Source organism: Panthera tigris, chromosome A1, assembly GCF_018350195.1.
Source record: "Panthera tigris isolate Pti1 chromosome A1, P.tigris_Pti1_mat1.1, whole genome shotgun sequence".
Classification (NCBI taxonomy): Eukaryota; Metazoa; Chordata; class Mammalia; order Carnivora; family Felidae; genus Panthera; species Panthera tigris.
In genome coordinates, this window is record NC_056660.1 from 202,583,660 (window position 1) to 202,606,369 (window position 22,710).

Sequence of the window (22,710 nt, forward strand, 5' to 3'; positions counted from 1 at the left end):
CCCTCTTTCTAAGATTTTTATCATCCCTAAGTTGTTTAAAACTTCTCAGAGAGCAACTGTCATTGTCTAATGTATTATTATTTAAAAAGTGTTTGCACATGGGCACTTGGGTGGCTCAGTTGGTTAAGTGTCTGACTTCAACTTCAGCTCAGGTCATGATCTCATGGTACATAGGTTAGAGCTCCTCATCAGGCTCCACATTGGGATTCTTGGTAATCCCTGCTTGGGATTCTGTCTTCCCTCTCTCTGCCCCTCCCCATCCTCCACTAATGCCTTTTCTCTCTCTCAAATGTAAATAAACTTAAAAAAAATAATAAAAAGTGTTTGTACACATAGATTCTCATTCATTTTCATAAGAACACTGTAAGATATGTATTATCATTCCCATTTAATAATAAGGAAAATGACTGTCCTTAAAGTTAATTGAATTGCCCAATATCTTTAAGCTGCAGGTAACAGAGGCAGATTTTTAACCCAAATATCGTGACTCCAAGCCATACTCTATACTATAACCATGATGGCAGGGAAGAGAAGTTGCTTATTTACTTTATTAAATATTAACCTACTAGGTGCTCTGGCCTTTAAACACAAGGAGAGATCCAATTATTCAATTTAATATTTTTTGATATCATACTACACAGAGCTGTATAATGCACAGAGCTTGGGGCTAAAAGAGAAATTACAAAATTTAAATCCATATTCCCTCTCAAAGAGATCACAGGCTAAATGGTAGTCACATATGCACGCACGAAAAGAAAAGAAATACCTGATATTAAAGTGGAGAAGGATGCCTTTACATGACTAATGCCACTTTAATCTCATAGAAAAAGAGATCGCTTTGAGCTAGAACATAGAGGAAAATCCAACCCAGGTGGAGAGATCTGGGCGGACCTTAAATGATGGTGGTTTGCAGAAAAGTAGAAAGCACAGAGAAGCCATTTTAAGAAATGGAATGGATATGGGATCTTGGGGTGCCTCAGTCAGTTAAGTGATGGGCTCTTATTTCAGATCAGGTCATAATCTCACAGTTCATGAGACCAAGCTAGGGATTCTTAATCTCTCACCCTCTCTCTGCCCCTTCCCAAGTCCTGCCCCTCCCCAGGTGTGCTTGTGCACCCATACCCTCTCTCTCGCGCTTTCTTTCTCTCTCTCTCTAATAAATAAGCTTTAAAAAAAAAAAGAAATGGAATGGATAAAGATATAAAAGGAAGTACAAAGCATGTCAAGGGAGTTGTAAAGACTCATAAAAACATAAATAATGGTGGGGCGCCTGAATGGCTCAGTTGGCCAAGTGTCTGATTCTTGGTTTTGGCTCAGGTCATGACCTCACAGTTCCTGAGTTGGAGCTCTGCACTGGGCCCTGTGCTGAAGGCAAGGAGCCTGCTTGGGATTGTGTCCCTCTTTCTTTGGCCCTCCTCTACTTGTGCTCTCTCTCTCACAAATAAATCATGAACATCAAAAAAACATAAATAATGGTTACTACTGGGATGAGGCGATAAAGATATTCCTGAGTTCAGATGCCTGGGTAGCCCAGTCGGTTAAGCGTCTGACTTCAGCTCAGGTCATGATCTCACGGTTTGTGCGTTGGAGCCCAGCATCAGGCTCTGTGCTGACAGCTCAGAGCCTGGAGCCTGCTTCGGATTCTGCGTCTCCCTCTCTCTCTGCCCCTTCCCCACTCTCACTTTGTCTCTCTCTCTCTCAAAAATAAACATTAAAAAAATTAAATATATATACATATATATTTAATTGCAGTACTCCTAATAACTAGAACTCAGTATTGTAATACAGGTATATACATATTCTGGTATATGTATATACTATACTATAATATAAAAACTGGCCATATATATATATATATAACATTACTGAGTTCTAGTTATTAGGAGTACTGCAGAGACGTATGGAAGGCTGCAGATGCAAAGTGCACGAACTACCACAAGTACAAGTCCTACTACAAAGTAGTACAAATACAAACTAGCCAATATACAGCAAAATGATTTTTTTTAAGTTTATGTTTTATCTTTAATTTCTAAAAATTCATTTTGATGGGGCGCCTGGGTGGCTCAGTTGGTTAAGCAACCGACTTCGGCTCAGGTCATGATCTCATGGCTCGTGAGTTCAAGCCTTGCGTCAGGCTCTGTGCTGACAGCTCAGAGCCTGGAGCCTGTTTCGGATTCTGTGTCTCCCTCTCTCTGTTCCTCCCCCACTCGTGCTCTGTCTCTCTCTCAAAAATAAATAAAGATTAAAAAAAAATTCATTTTGAGAGAGAGAGAGCGAGTGGGAGGGGCAGAGAGAGAGAGAGGGAGGGAGACAGAATCCTAAGCAGGGTCCCTGCTGTCAGCACAGAGGCCAGTGTGGTGCTCGAACTCACAAACTGTGACATTGTGGTAGAGTCCCCTCCCTAAAGGAATAGACCTCAAGAGAAGGGAAGGCAACCTACCCGAATGCGTACATGACATCCCTCACGACCCTGTAACATGAGATCACCCAATCAGACTTTATGCCTATTTGTTACCCATATATAGGAGACAAAGAAGTAGAAAATGCATAAAAGACTATGCCACATGGCCTGGCGTTCAGGGCTCACTTTTACGGGTATGAACCCGACTGAGTGTGTGCCAGCACAAATAAAGTTGCTTCCTGGAAAGAAAAGCCTCGGTGTCACGACTCTCTGTGCAAGAAACCGGCTATGAGATCATGACCTGAGCTGAAGTCAAGAGTCAGGGCCACTCAGGAGCCCAGGCAACAAGACTGTTTTTGACAAAACTGAAGTTGTATACAATAAGGGATAATTTCCAGGTATCAGAAATAAAGAGAAATCTCAAATCTGTAGCAATTTGGTAACTGCACCATATTTGAGGCCTGGGAGTTGGGATGGTCTGTAAAATCTTAAAGAGATATAGGACACAATAATTGTGCAGGGCAGGGACTTAGAACATCTCCTTTGAATAGTACTGAGAAGCAGAGAGCAGATGTACCTTAACAGAGACCAGAAGTAATTCACCACCAACATAGGAATTTAGTCCACAGTGGAGAAATCCCCTCCTCACAGCTGCGTGCTATGAATGGAGATAGAGTCACCCAGGAGAAATCATGGTTCCAAATCTCATGACTGGGGTTTTATTAAATGGTAATAAATGGCATTTCCCTAGTCATAGCTAGCCCCTCAAGGTCCTGGAAACCTTGCTTCCAAAAGCCTTACCTTAGAGACTTACTCTATCCCTAACCCCCTCCCAACCTGAGGGTATATAATGAGTTATCTGTCACAACCCCATGTAGCTCTTCCTGCCCATGGGTCTGGCCCCTGTGCTTTAATAAAATCACCCTTTTGCACCAAAAACATCTTTAAGAATTCTTTCTTGGCCGTTGACTCCAGACCACCCCGCCATCACCCCAAAACTTCATCATCATGCTCTTCCAACTGAGCCAGCCAGTCGTCCCTATTTAGCTAACCCTTTAACTGCACTATTTAATATACTTCTTTATAATTCAATTACTATATATTTTTAATTTTTCCAATTCAAGAATAGAACAAAAGAAAAACATTTTAAGGTACGCAGAGACTAAAAAAGATCTGCTGGTAAAGACCTTTGTTGAAATAATTACTAAGGGATGTACTTCAACAGAAAGAAATTGAACCCAAAGGAAGGAGTAACAAGAAACAACAGTGAGCAAAGGAATTAAGAAAATAAAAATAAACGGAAGCTAGGTAAGGGCAAGGAACTGTTTTGCTAACAATGCATCACCAGAACCAAGAAAAGTGTTGGGTAGCATATAAGGTAGTGTAAACATATGTTGTTAAATTAAACAAAATAAGTATTGAACTACACATATAACTAATTTTTTAGGGCTTAAAAGCAAGGTGCAATCACAATGGCACAAAAGATGGAAGGTTTGGAGGGAAGTTAAAGTACTCAGATTCCCGTAATTTTAAAGGACAGAAATATTGGTCACCTTTAGGCTTTTTTGACAAATAATAAGGTTGTGTGAATTAAAATATTTGAAATGTTTAGAGAAAGCCATTAAAATGAAGGAAATAGTATGTATAATTTTGAAACCAGAAGGAGAAACAAAGGAGATGAAGAAACTCCATTAATTCAGAAATTTCAGAAAAAGGGGGAAAAAAGAGTCAATAAATAGATGAAAATAAAATTATCAAAATAAGTCTAAATATATCAGTATTCATAATAAATAGAAAATGGTCAGTGTGGTCAATTATACTTCAATGAAAAAGAAAAGAAAAAAGAAAAAAATGGGTCAGTGTATGGGTAAGGAGGAATGTTTTAGGAGGATTTTCTTGGAAAAGTAGTTCTGATATTCCCAATTCTGTGTGTGTGTGTGTGTGTGTGTGTGTGTGTGTGTGAGAGAGAGAGAGAGAGAGAGAGAGATTGACTCCCTTTTACCTAAAGAGATGTGGCTTCAACAGAACACAAAGATTTATTAATCTTTGAAAAGATTAATAAAATAAATTTCTGGAAGATGGGTTAAGGAAAAAAGGATATGAGTCAATAAATATTACAAAGGAAAAAAGAACATAACTACAGACAATGTCATAATTTAAAATATAAGGAAATTCTACAATCAACTTCATGCCAATAATTTTGAATTCTTAGATGAAAAAATACCAATATCAATTGAGAAAAATTTCAATTTACTTTTGAGATTAGTATAAACCTGATATTCAAAGCAAAATTAAATGCCAACTTTCCTTAGGTGTAAAAATTCTAAATAAAATATTATTAAATTTAATTCAGAAATGTTAATTAAAAAATCATGACCAAGTAGGTTTTTCAAACAATGTAAGGATGATTCTAAATTAGAAAATCCATTATTCTAAGATACTATATGGATGAATTAAGATGGAAAAATCCTATGACTTTGTAGATGTTCAGCATATAGAATTCAATAAAATTACTCATTTGTGGTTAAGAAACAAAAACATCTTAATCAACTAGGAACAGAAACACTTAGAGTAAACATTGCATTTAATGGTGAAACTTTAGAAGCATTCCCAATAAAGTCAGGAAGGATTCTTTGAGGTACTAATTAGACCAAAAAAAAAAAAAGTAAGAAAACTGGACTTAATGATGAAATAAAGGGGCATTTCCTTTTCTCAATAGGTCTATGAATGGGCAGCCCACACTCAATTCATATACAGACTTTCTATTGATGGCAAGGGGATTAGTGTGAGGTTTAAGTATAAAACAAGCAATTGAGATCTACCCTTTGTTTAAATGATTTCCTATGAAAGATGTAGAAGAGGGGCAGGAGCTCTGTCATCCTGTTTGAGAGCTAAACCTTCAGGTTTAAAACCTTATGAACTCTTTGGGTGATCAAACTTGTTGCACTTATAAGTCAGACAGGGTAACTAAATCCTAAACATAAAAGTTTTTCAATTTTAAAAGCTTTCTTATGGTCATTAAACATTTCAGACAAATACTCATTATGAACTAATTGGTAGCAAATGTTCATTTGAAAACTTAAGCTGGCTTTGAGTTATAGTGGTTGGGTTTTGAGACTCAAAAACCAAAATAATGAGAAAAATTGCGAGCATCTTTCCATGCTTAAAAATTTCAATTAGCAAAATCCTTTGTCTTCTAGATGCAAACTCTGAATAAAGTGAGCCTCTATTCCCAGAGTTAGGGAAGCCTCTCTAAATTTGTTAGATCACAAAGATGATTTCTTCTGATGGGTCTCCTCCCTTTTCCCCCAATGCCATTCACTAGATCTACTGAGACATGGTTGTGAAATTCTCCTTTAGTTTTGAAATCTTAAGGATTAGAAACGGGCATTTTTTACAAAGATGCCTACCCATTCTTAGGATTCCTTTACCTTTTTCTGTTCTATAGAAACAAAATTTATGGAGCATCATGGAATGGACTAATCTAAGTATCTCAGCAATTTTCTTCTTACCTACTAATACTAAATAACTCAGGCTTGATGATTTTTTTTTTGTTTCATTGATTCTATATTTGTTATTCTTGCATAATAATGTTCTCACCTTGTATCATGCAGCAAGGGTGAAGAAATACCAAGGCCAAAATTGTCTGTTCACACACCCGTTTTTTTTTAACCTATACAAGGTTTCCTATTTGCTACTTGCATAGTTTTTTCCAAGACTTTTCTCTGCTATGCTATGATCACCTCCTTTAAATCTTGGCTTAAAACACATCTTCATAAAGGTGTCTTTTATTAGCTTTACTTAAGTTGAAAACAACTCTATAGTCCTCAATTTAAAATCTAATTTATGAATTCTGATTTTGGAATCATTGCCATATACATTGATTGCATACGTTTTACTTCTGTACATAATACCCCAAGCTTAATGTATGAATTATGTTTTTTTCTTTCCTTCTTTTATTCTTTTCTTGCTTTTTTTCTTCCTCCTTTCCTTGTTTCCTCCCTTTGTGTCCCTCCTTCTTTTGCTGCTTTCCATGCTGTCTTATTTCTAGAACTACCGTTTCTCTAGAAACATCTGCCCAACTACAAATCTAATTGGTATTTGAGGATATTACAAAATTGATTTGATTACATATGAATGTTGGTCATAAATTATTCAGAGGCAACATCAGTTAGAAACTGATCTTGCCTCTAACTGATCTATTTCACAATTTAGTTTTAATATATATGTGCTTGTATCTAGGTGAACAGTATAGCATACTGGTTAAATCACACACTCTGATGCCATACCGTGAGGGTTTAAACTCTAGCACAGCCACTTACTGGATGATTCCAGGTTAGTCACATGACCTCTCTTCCACTCAGATTTTCTGTTTGTAAAATGAGAGCAATCATAGCATCCACCTCATAAGAGTGCTGTGATGATTAAACAGATTAGTATATGTAGAGTATCCAATATAAATGCTATACACATTTGAACTATCACAGCTTCAAAGCCCTTTGTCCACATATTCAAACTAAAAAAAAAAACAAACCCTGAAACAAAATGACTTTCATGACTAATTTGCAAGCACTGAATTTAACTATCATGAGGTCATTTGTGGTCCTTCCTTATCTTTCTCGGTAACTACGCCTCCATTATTACATAGAAATATTAAGGTACTTGATACAGACCCTACAGGGCGATGCAACATTGAATTCAGTATATAAAACATACTACCATTCTAAACTCAAAGAAACTGACATTTGAAACATATCTCACTCCAAAAGTTTTGTACAAAGAATTATATATTATTAGCTCTTCCACATTTCTGTCCTGATATAATATCCGTTCAAATGATGAACTTATCCTTTGCAAACTGTATTTGATGTATGAGTTTGAAGTAAATGATTATTTCTATTTCTGAATGCATGCCACTCCAGAGGACGCTTCTTACCTTCTCATCCATGACTTCTTCCTTCCCTCTCCTGTTCACTTTATTTGATGCTCCTCCTATTGTCCTATATCAATTAGGACTTGCAATCAGAGAGGACTCACAGAAAAGTTGACTAAGGTGGCTTGGGTATGAGTTTTTATTTTTATGCTGTGCTGGGAAATTATAATTGGAAGAAGAGTCAGTGGCTCCATACTGACAGTGTCTTAATAGCATCAGTGCCCCTTGGGAAGAGCCCATTCATCTGAACTATATTATAGGCTCCCTTGTAGCTGCAAGGAAGGTCGGAAAACCTGGTTTTATTTTCTACAAATGTGAAAGCAGAGGTCACAAAGAATAATTGGATTGGAATGGACATTAAGTTAGCCAACCTGCAGCATCTGTCACTCTGTCCAGGCCCACTGCGACAGATTTTGGTGGAACTGAGTTAGAAGATATTGGCATCATAAGTACTTCAAGATGAAAGAAATGCTTCAATTTCTTTATGTTTCCCTATCACAATGTGACCACATTGGTATCTCTGGCTACCTACATTGAATGAAGACTTGCATCTTTTAAGTACCCCCTCCGATCAAATCTCCACGCCCTTAACCTTGTGACCTTTTGTTACACCTTTCTATATGCAGAACTCTCTTCCATCTTTAACACATGGATTTAAACAATGTATATGAATATCCATGATTCTGTGAGAGTATGTGGAGATGTTTACATACTAGCATGAAGAATGAGTAAGGCTGTGAATGTATGAATAAGCCTGTATTCACTCCTTCAGTGAGTCTCATACAGAACGAATGTGTATTCTTCCCATGTGAAAATGAAAAATAACATTCCTCATCTCCATAGTCTTGTCTCCTCCCTCTTCATAAGCTTTTCTCTGGGAAACTTCCATTTCTAACCAGTTACTCCTCTTTTCCTTCCCTGATCTTTCTTTGGTGTTGATGTCTCCTCAGCGACAAGTAAAAAACTTATAAGAGCAACCACTGAGTTTGGAAATGCTGTGAATCCATGAAATATTTCCTCCAACATTTTTCCTTAAACTAGAAATCCACAGTTTATTAGCATATTACCAAACCCCACCATAGCTTTTCTACTCCACTTATTTTACAACTATTCCATCTATTCTTCCAACAAGCCTCCTTTAAAGAGTAGTTGCTTTCATTGACCACAAAAAGTCACATTTTATGCTGGAAGGTTACAGAACATTAAGAAACTATCAGCATATATAAACTATCTAATTTTCTTCTTGTGATTATTTTTCCATGGTACTTTTCTGTGTTGAATTTAACTGCTATTGTGTTGATCAATTATTTTTCTTTTCCCTGGGATTTTTTTCCCTTTCCTCTTTGTTAGGCTAAATAGTTTGTCAATAGTTCTTCTCCCTTGTTACTTTTGGTGTTTATTTTTCTTATCTGATCTTAGCTATCCCCATAGAAATACCATTATAACATCTTTCTATAGTCATACTTATTCATTTTCACTCTTCATTCTTTATTTTATACCAAGTACAAAATCTACAATTTGGCCTCTGTTTTTTGCCCCTGTAGCTACAAACCACCATTCAAATGTCTCTTCTAAGGAAATTAATTTAAACCACCCTTTCAACATTACAATAAATTCTATCCATGAATATTCAGTAGTCACCATTATTTAATTTTCTTAGAAATTCTAACACCTCACAGAGTCATGAGAGCAAAAAGGAGTCTCCTGAGGTTGCCTAGGCCATGTTCTTAACTCTGGAACTAACTATCCCAGTGATTAATTCTCATGCTCTTAATATATAATAAAGAAATGAACTCATTTTCAGTTCCTATTTTTGTCTTAGAATTCTGAGACTTTGGAAGGCTGTGGCAGTGAGGAGTGCGGTGTACTCCTACAGCTTTTGATGTGAGGATGTTGAAATTGGAACACTGGACAATATGCACTGGACATAATACAAAAAGCCTTCTAGGTTGCCAAAAACTGAGTGCTATTAGTGGCAATATCACTTCCCTTCTGCAAATAACATTCATAGCTGAAAGCTAGGTTATTTTATTGAGCCAATCAACCAACCCAGTTGATTTATAGAAACTCACTGTTTTACTCATTCAATTACAGGTTTATATTTTCCACCAGTTTTCCTAAGTTGGTTGGTTTTGTCTCCTCTGATACCACCAATTGGTAAAATCGCCACTGTACATGAAATGAAGTTATACAGAGAGATTACGTTCTAAAGTCATCACATGGGGTAAAAATCTCCTAGATTTTTGCAAACCTGTTATGAGAAAACCACATCGAAGACTGCTTTGCTGTCTCTTAAATCCGTCTCAACCTGCTTTCTCCCAATATTGAAAGGATGGCTACTTTTGCTTTGTTTTAGCTGAGTATGTGATACATAGGTTACTTGTGCTTTAAGGCCAAGGGCCATGGTGTACAAAAATTATAAAAATAACTTATAACACTGGAATTCCTTACCATGGAAACATTCTCAGTTTACAGAACCAGGTAAAACCAAAACTGAATGGGAGACCAGCAAAACCATTTATATCCCCTGATGTTTATTACTGGACGTTTGTACATATTTTTATGAGTGAAATGTCAGGCAGAATAGCTCACACTATTTAAATAGTCATAATAATTTATTATATACTATAATAATATTATTATATTTATATTGTTTTATAATTATTATTATTACTATTATTATTTTGGCTGAGAGTATATAACCAAATTCAAGTAAGTTAAATGCACATCTATTTTCACCACATCTTGTTGAAACTGCCTATGCTAAAGACATCAATGGATTGTTTTCAGCTACTGGAACTAACTGCTACAGTTGATAATACTGACTACTTCCTCCTATTAACACTATCCTTCCTTGGTTTCTAGGATATCATTCTTTTCTGATTCTACCACATCTATGTTAATGCTTATGCTGAGTGAGTCATTATGACTTGCTTTACTTGAAATCAACTCTTAAATACTGTGTCTTTGATTCTTTTCTCCTTTACTTCTCTTACTTGCTCAATGTCAGTTACCATCCTGATTATCCTGATTCTAAGATGTATAATCTTTAACCTAAGCTTCTGACTCATATGTTTTATTCTTCACTTCACATGTCCATGGGCATCTTAAAACCAAGCTCATGACCTTTTCTCAAACCTTCTTATACAACATCCCTTTTTCTATTAAAAACTACATAGTTTTATCAATTTCTAAATCTGGAAAATTCAGTCATTTTAACTTCCTTTTATGCCATCAAACCCTATATAAAATTAGTCTCTACATTCTGTCAATGCCATCTTTTGACTATTTCTACGACCTGTTCCATCTCCATGGCTACTGCCATAGTTGAAATCAACATTATTTCTTTCTTGGATTATGATAAGGGATTCCTCACTGGTCTTCCTAGTACCAACTCTGTTCTCAGAATGCTAGATGCAATGAAGCCATCAGGATAATCTTTTGAAAATATTTAATATGATACAATTGTCCTGGGTTGACTTGTGTCTCCCCAGAAATCATACGTTGAAGTTCTAACCCTCAGTACCCTCAGATGATGAATTTATTTGGAAAGAAGATCACTGCAGATGTAATTACTTAAGATGAAGGCATAGTAGGGTGGGCTGCTAATCCGTTATGATTGGTGTTCTTGTAAAAAGAAGAAATTTGGACAGAGACATGTACACAGAGAGAACACCATGTGAACATGAAGGCAGAGATTGAGGTGACACATCTACAATCAAGGAATGCCAAAAATTGCTAGCAAACCACCAGAAACTAGGGAAAGGCCTGGAACATATTGTTCTCACAGTCCTTAGAAGGAACCAACACTGCTAACACCACAATCTCATATTTCTAGCCTCCAAAACTCTGAGACAATATATTTCTGTTGTTTAATCCAGCCCATTCATGGTACTTTGTCAGGGAAGATCTGGCAAACTAATACCAGCATCATATAATGTTTCTATACTTTAGATTTTTAAATTGTCCAATGGTACCCACTGTCAGTGGTATCAAACATAGATATCTTGCTATTATATATAATACCCAATATGATCTTGGCTGAATTTACTCCTTTACTTTTGCTTCTCATTGCTTTCCTATTTACTACACTTCATTTCTCCCATTATGACATACTCTTGTGTATTTTTATGTATGATGGCTTTTCTGCCTGATACTTTGCCACCATCATTCACAGTACATTCACTATACAATCATTCACTGTACATCATTCACTACCCATTATGACACATCTATGGCATCTCCTTGTTTGTGAATTACTTCAAGGCAGAATTAGATTTCCATCTTCACTGTTTCCTGGGACTTTTCTCCACTATTCCTTTGTGGTGCTTACCAGGACACTTTTCAACCTTCATTGACTCTCTCTACCCACCCACTCCTCCCCCCACACATTGAATTCTTTAAAGAAAGAGGTTTTGATGCATTCATCTGGTAAAGTAGAAACTGAACAAATATTTTGAATAGATACATGAGCCCGGATGTTCTCCAATCCTCTCTGCTCATTAAGGGACCCTTTCTCTTTCTCATTAGGGTGCCTACATGTGCTATGCAACCCTTTTTAATTATCCTACTTTTTTGGTTATTATTTTGTTCTAATCACATGATATGTTTTTTTCAAAGTTGATATTTATTTACAAGCTAAGGAAAGAACATGTTATAAACATAGTTTTAAAGTCCTACTGGCCAATATTCATAAGTTGTTTTTTTTTTAACATTCAATGCAGCAAATCATTAGACAAGAGAATCAAGTAAAATGGTTTTACTCTATCAAATGTCTTTCCAACTCAGACCTTTGGTTTAGAGCCTAATACCAAACTCAAACTCACAGCAGTGGGCAATACTTGAAGTTTAAGATAAAATCCAATAGGGTGCCTGGGTGGCTCAGTCAGTTAAGCATCCAATTTCACCTCAGGTTGTGATCTCGTGGCTCTTGGGTTTGAGTCCTGTGTCGGGCTCTGTGCTCAGAGCCTGCTTCGGGTTCTGTGTCTCCCTCTTTCTTGGCCCCTCCCCAACTCATACTCTTTCTCTCTCAAAAATAAACACTAAAAAAATTTTTTTAAATAAAATTCAATAACCACACAATATTCTTGGCTAGAAGTATACTGTTGTAGAAAAAAAAATTATCAAATGGAAGGAAAGAGACAAATTATCCAATACAACACTGCGTTCAATACTTGTTGGCAAATATTTGCTTTAGCAAATATAAGTGTGACAGTTAATAGACAGAATTCTGGATATGGATAATATTTTTTCCTTAGAAAGAAATTTAATATAATTTCACTTGCTATTTTTTTGTATTAAATATTTCAACTGATTAAATTGGATTTTAACATTCCAGTCAGTATTCGGTCAGGATCACAGAATTCTAAGTCAAAAAGGAGAACACAGTTATCAAGTTAAAATCTTCATTTTTAGATTTAATTGTAATGCTCAGGTAGGGACAATAAAATATCCAAGTTTAGATGGATGGAGAAAGACTAGAATCCAGATCTTCTGACTTCTTGTAAAGTGTTCTCTCTATTCTACTGTATTGTGTCTATTGAATGGAAAATCCAGTAACAACAAAACTTAAGAATGAATATACTCTATCCTTGTGTTACATAAAGGGTGCCAGCATACCACAGACCATTTATTTTACACAAAAATGTAAGTTCCATATCATACATTTCTGTAATCTAAAAGTACATTATCCAATAAACAGCAAACATGGAATTGAGAAGTATGTTTTGGTTGATTCATGTCTCTTTATAAATGTCCATCAACTGATGAATGGATAAAGAAATTGTGGTTTATATACACAATGGAATACTACTTGGCAATGAGAAAGAATGAAATATGGTCTTTTGTAGCAACGTGGATGGAACTGGAGAGTGTTATGCTAAGTGAAATAAGTCATACAGAGAAAGACAGATACCATATGTTTTCATTCCTATGTGGATCCTGAGAAACTTAACAGAAGACCATGGGGGAGGGGAAGGAAAAAAAAGAGGGAGAGCCAAACCATAACAGACTCTTAAAAACTGAGAACAAACTGAGGGTTCATGGAGGGTGGGAGGGAGGGGAGGGTGGGTGATGGGTATAGAGGAGGGCACCTGTTGGGATGAGCACTGGGTGTTGTATGGAAACCAATTTGACGACAAATTTCATATTAAAGATAAATAAATAAATAAATAAATAAATAAATAAATAAATAAATATGAAAAAAAACAAAGTAGTTCGAATTATCATGTTTTCCTCCCAATTAAAGCTCATATAGAAAGACACTGTGAAACCATATCACTGCCTGTCCTTGTATAAAACAGTCATTGTGGAATATAAACATGTGAACGACTCATTAAAATGTTATGTATGGAAGTTCAAAGAGTCGCATTACTGCGAGATCCAAAGATTGTTGCAATTTTGTGTTTCTCTGTTGCTTGTAATCTCAAATATGAATTCATTTACTTTTAATATTTTGTTGAGGATAGGAACATTTGTATTGCCTGCACCTGGAAGATTACTTCACATATAGGAAATGATCAATAAATATTTGTGTGACTTAAAAGGTTAACACTGAGGACAGCACATCAGATCCTTTTTAGATTCAGACGAAGAATAAATTATAAACACATAATTAAATAAAAGCTATTGGGAATTAGTGGCAGCGACCTCCCTGCCAGTGATTGTACACTTTGGCTCTCTAGAGTAATAACGCATATCAATTATTATATGTGGTATATCAGCTCCAAGAAAGATGTGTTACAATTTCCCCACTATAGTTCATGCTATGGCCTGCCAAATAATTCACCAAAGCTGAGTTTGCTTTTTGTTATCTGATTAACATAATTCCCATAGACTACCCTTTAAGAAATTTAAGAAATAAATGTTCAAAATAGTATTGTAGTTGAAGTTAGGACTCCTAGATTCTGGTTCCAACTCTGTCACCAACAAACTACATAACTGTAACAAGTTTATCGAACAATCTATACCCTGTGCGGCACAATCAATACAATTTTTTTCCAACCTCTGCCTAGATCTCTATTTCACAATGATTAATGATATTCTGGTGAGACCTTTTGGCTTCCTAGGTTTTTATGTGATACAAAGAGTCTCATTTTGGCCACTAAGATTCATTTTTATATTACAAAGTTTCATCCAATTCTTTATTTTATTGATTGATTGATTGATTTTTGAGAGAGAAAGAGCTCAAGTGAGGGAAGGGCAGAGAGAGAGAGAGGGAGAAGAGGATCCCAAGCAGGCTGCGTGTTGAAAGTGCAGAACTCCATGTGCAGAACTCAAACTCATGAAACCCTGAGATCATGACCTGAGCTGAAGTCAGACGCTTATCCTACTATGCCACCCGGGCACCCCTCATCCAGTATACTTTAAATGTCAATTCTCCTCTGGTATCCAAATAAAAATCTCTATTTGCCTTCCAAGTTCAAGCCTGAACCACACTGCAGAGGAGAGGAGCAAGATATGATCCTTTACTCTTTTCTTTAAAAATTTTTAAAAATGTTTATATATTCTTGACAGAAAGAGTGTGAGTGGAGAGGGGCAGAAGAGAGGAGACACAGAATCTGAAGCAGGCTCCGGGCTCCGAGCTGTTAGTACAGAGCCTAAAGTGGGGCTCAAATCCATGAACCCCGAGATCATGACCTGAGCCAAAGTCAGATGCTTAACCGACTGAGCCACCTAGGAGCCCCTGATCCTTTACTCTTTTATTCTTTCTAGATCTTTCATTCTGTTTCTAACTCACTCTGCTGCCTCTAGATATCCCTTTCTTCACTGATATTCTGGGGAAGGAAAAGAATGCTAAAAAATACCAAACAAACCAGAAGTCTTCTATCTTTACCTTCTTGGTGGGCAGCCATAGGTGATTCCTATGGACAGGCACTCAAATTCACCCTCTTTTATGGGATATACTCGTGGATTCTTTAGAGGCCACTACAGAAGAAGTCCATACTATTTACCCACTGATGCTCTTTCTGGGTGATTATCTGTCATATTTTGCTAGGCCTTACAGTATCAACAAACAAACCCATATCTTAGTGGCTTACAATAACCACAGCTTCTATCTAAATTACATGCTCTCTGCTGGTTCACATCATTTCTTCGTTATTCTGGGACTCATAAGGAAGAAGCGACCCTTATCTGGGACCTGTTGCTGCCGTTATAGAACACAAGACGAGGCTTAAAGTTTTAGTTGAGAAGTGTCGCATGCCATTTCTGTTCACATTCCACTAGCAAAACGCATCACATAGAGAAGCCTGGGGTCAACAGGGCAGGAAGTATGATCCTCCCACAGTTAGGAAAAGAAATATGTTTAATAAAACAACCTTCTACTATTACCCCTTGTACTCTGACCCCATGTATCTTCACTTCCAGGAAACACTCCATAGCCTCCAACTGTTGACAGGTAATTTCACACTGTCATGCCATGCTCTTGTGATGTCATGGCTCCAACATGGCTACCTTTCACTACATCTACTTACACCCTTGTATCTGGTCACAGCTTCTTGGCCCCTGGAATCTGTTCATGACATCTACTTGGCTCTGGAGTCATACACTATTTTCATACGAAGTAATGGGAAGGCATACTGTTTTTTTTCTGATGCTATCTCTTCTCACCTTATTATTAGCAGCTGCTTTACCCTGATTCACAGAGTTAAAATTGCCCAGGAATAAATAAGCAGGAACCAGGATATGTATCCTTTCTGCCCTCGAACTCAACTATCGATTTCTCCAAAATGGTTTCTTATAGTGATCTACTCTGGTATATCAGGAGGTAGGCCTAAAAGTTTCTGATTGACAGCAAACATCCAACGAGGGAATGAGATTCCCTTGTTGAGGAAACCCTCAGTTTACTATTAGGGGTTCTCTTGAATCTTTTCTTGTGTAAGGGAGCAGCCACTCTCTTTTCCTTAAAAAAGAGACAAGGTGGAATGTTACCACACTCCCCACTAAGCTAAAAACTCATGAAATACATAAATTCAATCTTCATTAAGCTCCAGTCTTCTGCTTATATAGCCTGAGAGTCATCTTCAGTATGAGAGTTGAAGGACCCCACTAGCCACCTCTTATTTAGTCCTGGAAACAATGCCTGGCATCTTCTTGAAATCCCTTAGAATATGGAGATTCCTAATACCTACTATCTATAACTTTGGGAATTTAGCTGAAATCCAGAGATAAACACATAGACCCTTCAAATGTCCTTTTGATATAGCCATAGACAAGTAAATTAATCTATATAGGACTTAATTTTTCTCATGTGGGAAGGAGCACTGTTAACTGTAAAACTCTAAGTAGTATCAAAACCAATAGGAAACGTAGGGAGACACTGAACAGAAGGTAGAACACTCTGATCTTAGACTTATTTCCATACTAGTAACTAAGGACAGAAATTCTTTATAAAGCACAAACACACTGAACCACTGAACTTTTGCCTTCATTGCAGAACAGCATTTCTAACAAAATGAAACATGCTCCCAACTGCACCAATCAAACACGTGGGTCCCTGTTAGGCCAATTTTAAAGGACTTCCAATTTTGTGAAAACCATAATGCTTATACTTCAGAATTTTCCATCCTCAACTACTCCTTTCACGTCATAAGAAGTCTACTCCATTTAAAGGAAAGAAAGATGTTAAATTAAGTCACAAAAGATTCAGGGAACTCTAAATTCAGTCCAGTTCTTTTAAACCACAACTGATGAAAAAGAAAAAAAAAAAAGTTCTTTTGCCAACTTCGGTTAGTGTTACATTCTTAATTTCACTTAAATGTAGGTATTTTGTAATTTCCGTTTCCTTTCTTTAAAACAAACAAACAAAAAAAACCTGTCTGAGGGGGATTATGGACATAAAGCTTCAGAAATTAAACGTATCCTGTACAAACTAGTTTGTGCATCATGGTTACTCTTTATGAAGAATACAAGGTACATCTGATCTGATACAGACACTCTGGGGCCATCATCTATCATCAGGTTGTGTGCATAACACCTAACTTTAAAAAGTTAGGAGGGCACCTTACACATTAGGAGGGCAATTTGAAAGAAAAGAATCAACTTTGCATTAGAAATGCATATAAAAATGTTTAGTTTATTTCATGTGCTGGCAATCTTATTTCAGGTTTTACAGGGGATTCTTTTTTCCTTTTGAAACGAAATACTACAATAAACTCACCTCTCAATAATTAAACATTTGTTAATTTGAACATGCCCCTGTGACACCTTCTACACCATGTGGAATTCTCTTTAAAGTATCAGTCGGTGTTCTAACTCATCCCTGATAGTCTCTGAGATATACAGACTATGCCACAAGACGCAGTAGTTTCTCTTAAGGAATTTTAAAAATTGGTCCCTGTTACGAGGTGATGCTTGGTGTCACCTTTGTTACCTTGAAAGATGGTCCCTTGACTAAGGATATTAATTTTCTGAAAATTTCATGCTGTTTCAATTGAAAAATTGGCAAACTATTAAAAAACAAGTTGAGGGGAGCCTTTTAAGAAATTGAAAAGTAACTGCAAACAACATTGGGTAATTGTGACTTTCAGTTGTTCTGTATCAGTTACATTTTTGTGCTCTTTTCCCTGTGTGCATGGTGATTCTATTTCTCCCCCACTAAAAATTTTATTTAAAACAATAAAGTATCATAGGGCACCTGGGTGGCTCAGTTGGTTAAGCGTCCAACTTCAGCTCAGGTCATGATGCCAGGATTCATGAGTTTGAGCCCTAAGGCAGGCTCTGTGCTGACAGCTCAGAGCCTGGAGCCTGCTTCTGATTCTGTGTCTCCCCCTCTCACTGCCCTTCCCCCACTCACGCTCTGTCTCTCACTCTCAAAATAAATAAACATTGAAAAAAAATTTTTTTAATGAAGTAACAGTCCTCAACTGAGAATATGTAACTTTCAACCACATAGTAGCTTAAGTGGTTCATAAACAGATACCACACGCTAGATAGTCACACTGGAGCACTGGAAGGAATTTTAGGAGTCAACTAGGACCTCACAAAAAGTACTGATAAAATAGGAAGAATAAAGCAAGAAGAAAGAATTTGCATTTTTAAAAGTTAATTAATTGCCTCTACTTGCTGGCTGCATTTAATATTTAATAGTTTATAAGCTATAATACCAGGAGTAAGTACTGATCAAATTCACACAGGAGCTTTAGAAGGTGAGAGGGCACCAAGACCACCAAGAGTCCTACATCCTCCTCAGCTGCTATACAGTTTCCTTGGGGGTGGGGGAGAGGGGTAATTGGTATAAAGACTCTGCTCGTCTTCTTTCCAGAAGTAATAAAAAATTATGTTGGTAGCTTCAAGGTGATAAAAATTAATGGAATTAAAAGACCAAAATTAATGGATTTTTATCCTTTGCTACATGAAAGAGGAAATGATTTCCTGGAAGACATAAGAGCAGCAGCCTAAGCAAGAAGTGAAAGGGAAGAGGTTTTGAGAAAGCAAAGGTGAATTAAAACATATCAAGTACAACGGAAGAATAGTACACAAATGGAAGAAGGGAAGGAGAAGGAAATTTGATCCACTGGAGAAATCCTCTGGGAAGAGATGTATAATTTCTGGAAAGACGGCAAGTAGCTCCATTTCTGTGAAAAGAGAAGGGCTTTCTAGAATTAGGACACATGAAGAACTTAGTTCATGATGTACAAAGAGGAAATGAAAGAATGGAGATAGCCATTTGTACAATCACATGGATGATCACAGCTGTTTCCTCTTCTTGAAATGAAAACCATCATCTCCATTCAGAGTCCACTGGCACTTAACAATTTACTGGCCCAGCAGCTTACCTGGAACAAAGATCGGCCAATTAATGTACTTTAAAGATGAATAAATAAATGAATGAATCCGCTGGCTCATCGTTACTTATTTATAATGCTGAATAGGGATAAATGACATAAACAGAGAAATCTGGGAACAGCTCTAGGAATGAGAGACGGAACTGTAGATAGAAAAAAGATTGGAACAATAATGGTTAGCTAGATGAAGAGAGGTCCAGAACAGTATCTAGTTGCTACACAGGGATTATTCTGCCAGAGTGATGAACACCTGGCTATAGAATATATTGTGCAGACTCATCTGGAAGTCTGCCAGGTTTCTACTAACTTTAAAATCAAAGTCTTGGGGAATGGAGAACATTGTTAGATAAAGCTATAAAACTGGATATAATGAAGGACATCAGCCATTATAATAAAACACGTTAAGCAATTGGTACAGACAAAAGAGTCCATAGTGAAAATTACTAAAAAGATGGTCAAGAAGTCTACAGTAAATTCAAAGCCCAGAGCATTAGCAACATTTAGAGTGTAATTCAAGACAGAAAACCATTAAGATTTATCATGTGAAAACACGATCATAACAATGAAAAGTACTTTGTTCTAGTAAAGCCTTAGAAGATGTAGGTGAACTTGACATGTTAGATATAAGCTTGTGTGTAACTCTTCAAGTCTGCTTTTGATAGCATGAAAGGAAACATTTCAGTGAACTAAGAGATGAGAGAACAAGGTAAAATGTTAGAATGTTCTACAGCCTACTTACTGAAAGAAGGTCATGTTCTTTCTCTTAGAACTAGAGTGAGCTTGGATTCTGGAATTGTGCCTAGAAATGCCCCCAAGCTAGGGGTCCAGGTCTAGTCATACCAGGAACAGTGTTTACCTAAGGAATAAATGGCCCTGTGACTGGAGGAAAAACTTGGATCTTAGTTGAAAAGATAACAGTATTGAATAGCAGATTTAAAGATCAAGACAAGGCAAAAAATAGGAGTGGTTCGAAGCCGGAAGGATTAAGTGTAAGCTGGTATGTTATGGAAAAGCTTGTGACAAGCAATTCACAATTAAAGAAATAGACAGAGGGCAAGAGAGTGTTTGGATTACCCTCACAGGGGATGTTTAGTGTATGAGACATGGGTGTGGACTGGAATATTAACAGGTGGCAGAGGCAGCAGCTAAAAAGAATCAGGGAATACGGACCTGGAAAAGAAGACAAATATAATGGAATGGGCAATTTTCAGCTCCCCTGCAATCTGCTAAGTCTCATTCTGTCATGAGAAAAGGTGTTTTGACATCATCATGTAAAGCATAGATTTTAGAATCAAATAGGTTTAACTTGAAACCTGGCTCTGCAGGGCTCTGTGATGTTGGGTAAGAAACTAATTTTTATAATGGCTTCAAATTTCTCACCTGTAAAATGGGAATTATACTGGTACTGCATCTCTGTGATATTAGGAAGATTAAATAAGGGGACAAATTTAGAGTTGTACCAAGTACACAGTAATCCCTATATAAATGCCACTTTACTTTTATTATTAAAATTTAGCTAAAAGTAAGCTAGCTGATGCATTTTTTTCTTTGCCTTGAAAAATTTTTTTCCTACCAGAAGTCCATCAACCTGATTCTTAAAAAAAGACTTGGTTAGAGGGGTGGAAATGAGACTTTGGAGAAAGTTATTTTGCCATCTTAAAGCAGTGCTTCTCTAATTCAACATTCTTCCAAGATACCTGAAGGAATTTTTAATATGCCCATTCTGATTCAGTTAGCCTAGCATGGGGGCCTGACATTTTCCTAAATTTCTAATAAGCTCCCAGTGATGCTAATGCTCCTGGTCCATGTACCACTCTAAATAGAAAGGCCATAGAATACCTGAAAATGAGTAAAGGAAACATGGTGGGAAGTCAGACATGTAAAATAGATTTCATGAAAGCCAATTTCAGAGGCAGCAGAACTCTTTCCTAGATCAAGCTCTAGGAAAAGATGACTCAAATCCAAAACCGGTAAGATGTAGTTTTCAAGAATGAAACTCTGATTCTATAATTTCATATATATATAATTCCTATATAACCACAAGCATCAATTTTAAAAACAATTACATATGCAGAAAGAGAAAAAAAAATTGGAAATAAGAGAAGAGAGGTCCAGGCCTCTAAAAATAATGTAAGTAAATCGATGAGTCCTAGAATTTATTGAGGTTTCAAAAGCCACCTAAAATTAATTTTAAAGGTAGTTTTATAGTAAGAAGAACACAATGAAATAGGCCATCTATAAAAAGATTAACCTATCAAGGATTATATAGAGAGAACACCAAACTTCTCACTTTTTAGCTTGCTTCTCACTATGATCTATACTTCAGAAGTAGAGAATTAAAATAGATTAGAAAGACAAGAAGCCGGTTAGTGGTGGGACTATTGTGTTATAGCACACAATTTCACTAACTGAGTTCATTTGTTTCTGTTTGAGTAGATTACATTTCATACTAATTAAAGATTACTGAATAGAATCTTTGTGAAACCACGATGAACATAAAAGTTCTAGAAGACCCTAAGTGACCAAGCATTGTCCTATTTGTTTTAATAGTGTTTTCTGTGAAGCATTGTCTAATGAACATGATGCTAAACCTTGTGCTGGCTTCGGGACATATTTTTACAAAGATAATTAATAAAGACAAAGTATTTTTCCAATATTTTTCTTCTCTGTCCAGTGGACTCCTTTTCATCCTTAAAGAACCTATCTGCATGTTAACTTCCTTGGAGTAATTTCCCATTCTCTTAGATAGAATTATATTCTCTGTGTTCTCATTAATCTTAAAGTTCTTACTTTACTTAAAACTTAACTCTACTTAATATTATATTTTGGTTACTTATTTGCATGCTTATTTTCCAACTTAACAGAGAATGGCTTATTTTTATCCTGAAAATCCTTATGTTCTGCACAGTGCATGATATATAGCAGATGTTTAATAGAGGTTTCAAAATTGAAGTCCCCACACGTAAAACATATACATCTAATTCAATCTTAGGCTGTACACATAGAAATACCATGTCTAGAATAAGGGAGGTATAAGTCCCAGTCAACTGAGTGGTACACAAACTAGGTTTCAAGTACAAATTTCAGAAAATGAGTTTATCCAACTTATTAAGAGCATGGACTCTGCAGCCTAGATGACCTGAAGTCATGGCATTACCAGCTCTGTCATATACTTGAGCAAGCTGTTTCACCTCTCTTGATCCCAGTTTTCATGTGGATAATAATACTACCAGTACCGCTGCTAAAATGATTAAATGAAATATATATGAATCACATAAGACAGTGGCTAGCACGTAACAAGCACTAGATGTTAGCTATGTCAGCCATTATTATAATTGTTGTTTGTTCTGGGTGTTGCACGTTCAGAGCATCATCTCTAACTAACCCAGTCCAGAGATAAGTGACCAAGAAAACAAGATTCGAAACCACTTTATAAGGAAGGTTAAAATATCTCAAACTATTAGGCTGGAAGTGAGATTTGAGAAGGGTTACAGGGACAAGAGACAGGACAGCTGCCTTTAAAAATGAAAAATGAGTACCCTTGATCTAGGACACTCAAGGGGACAAAAAGGGACTGAAAGTGGAAACTA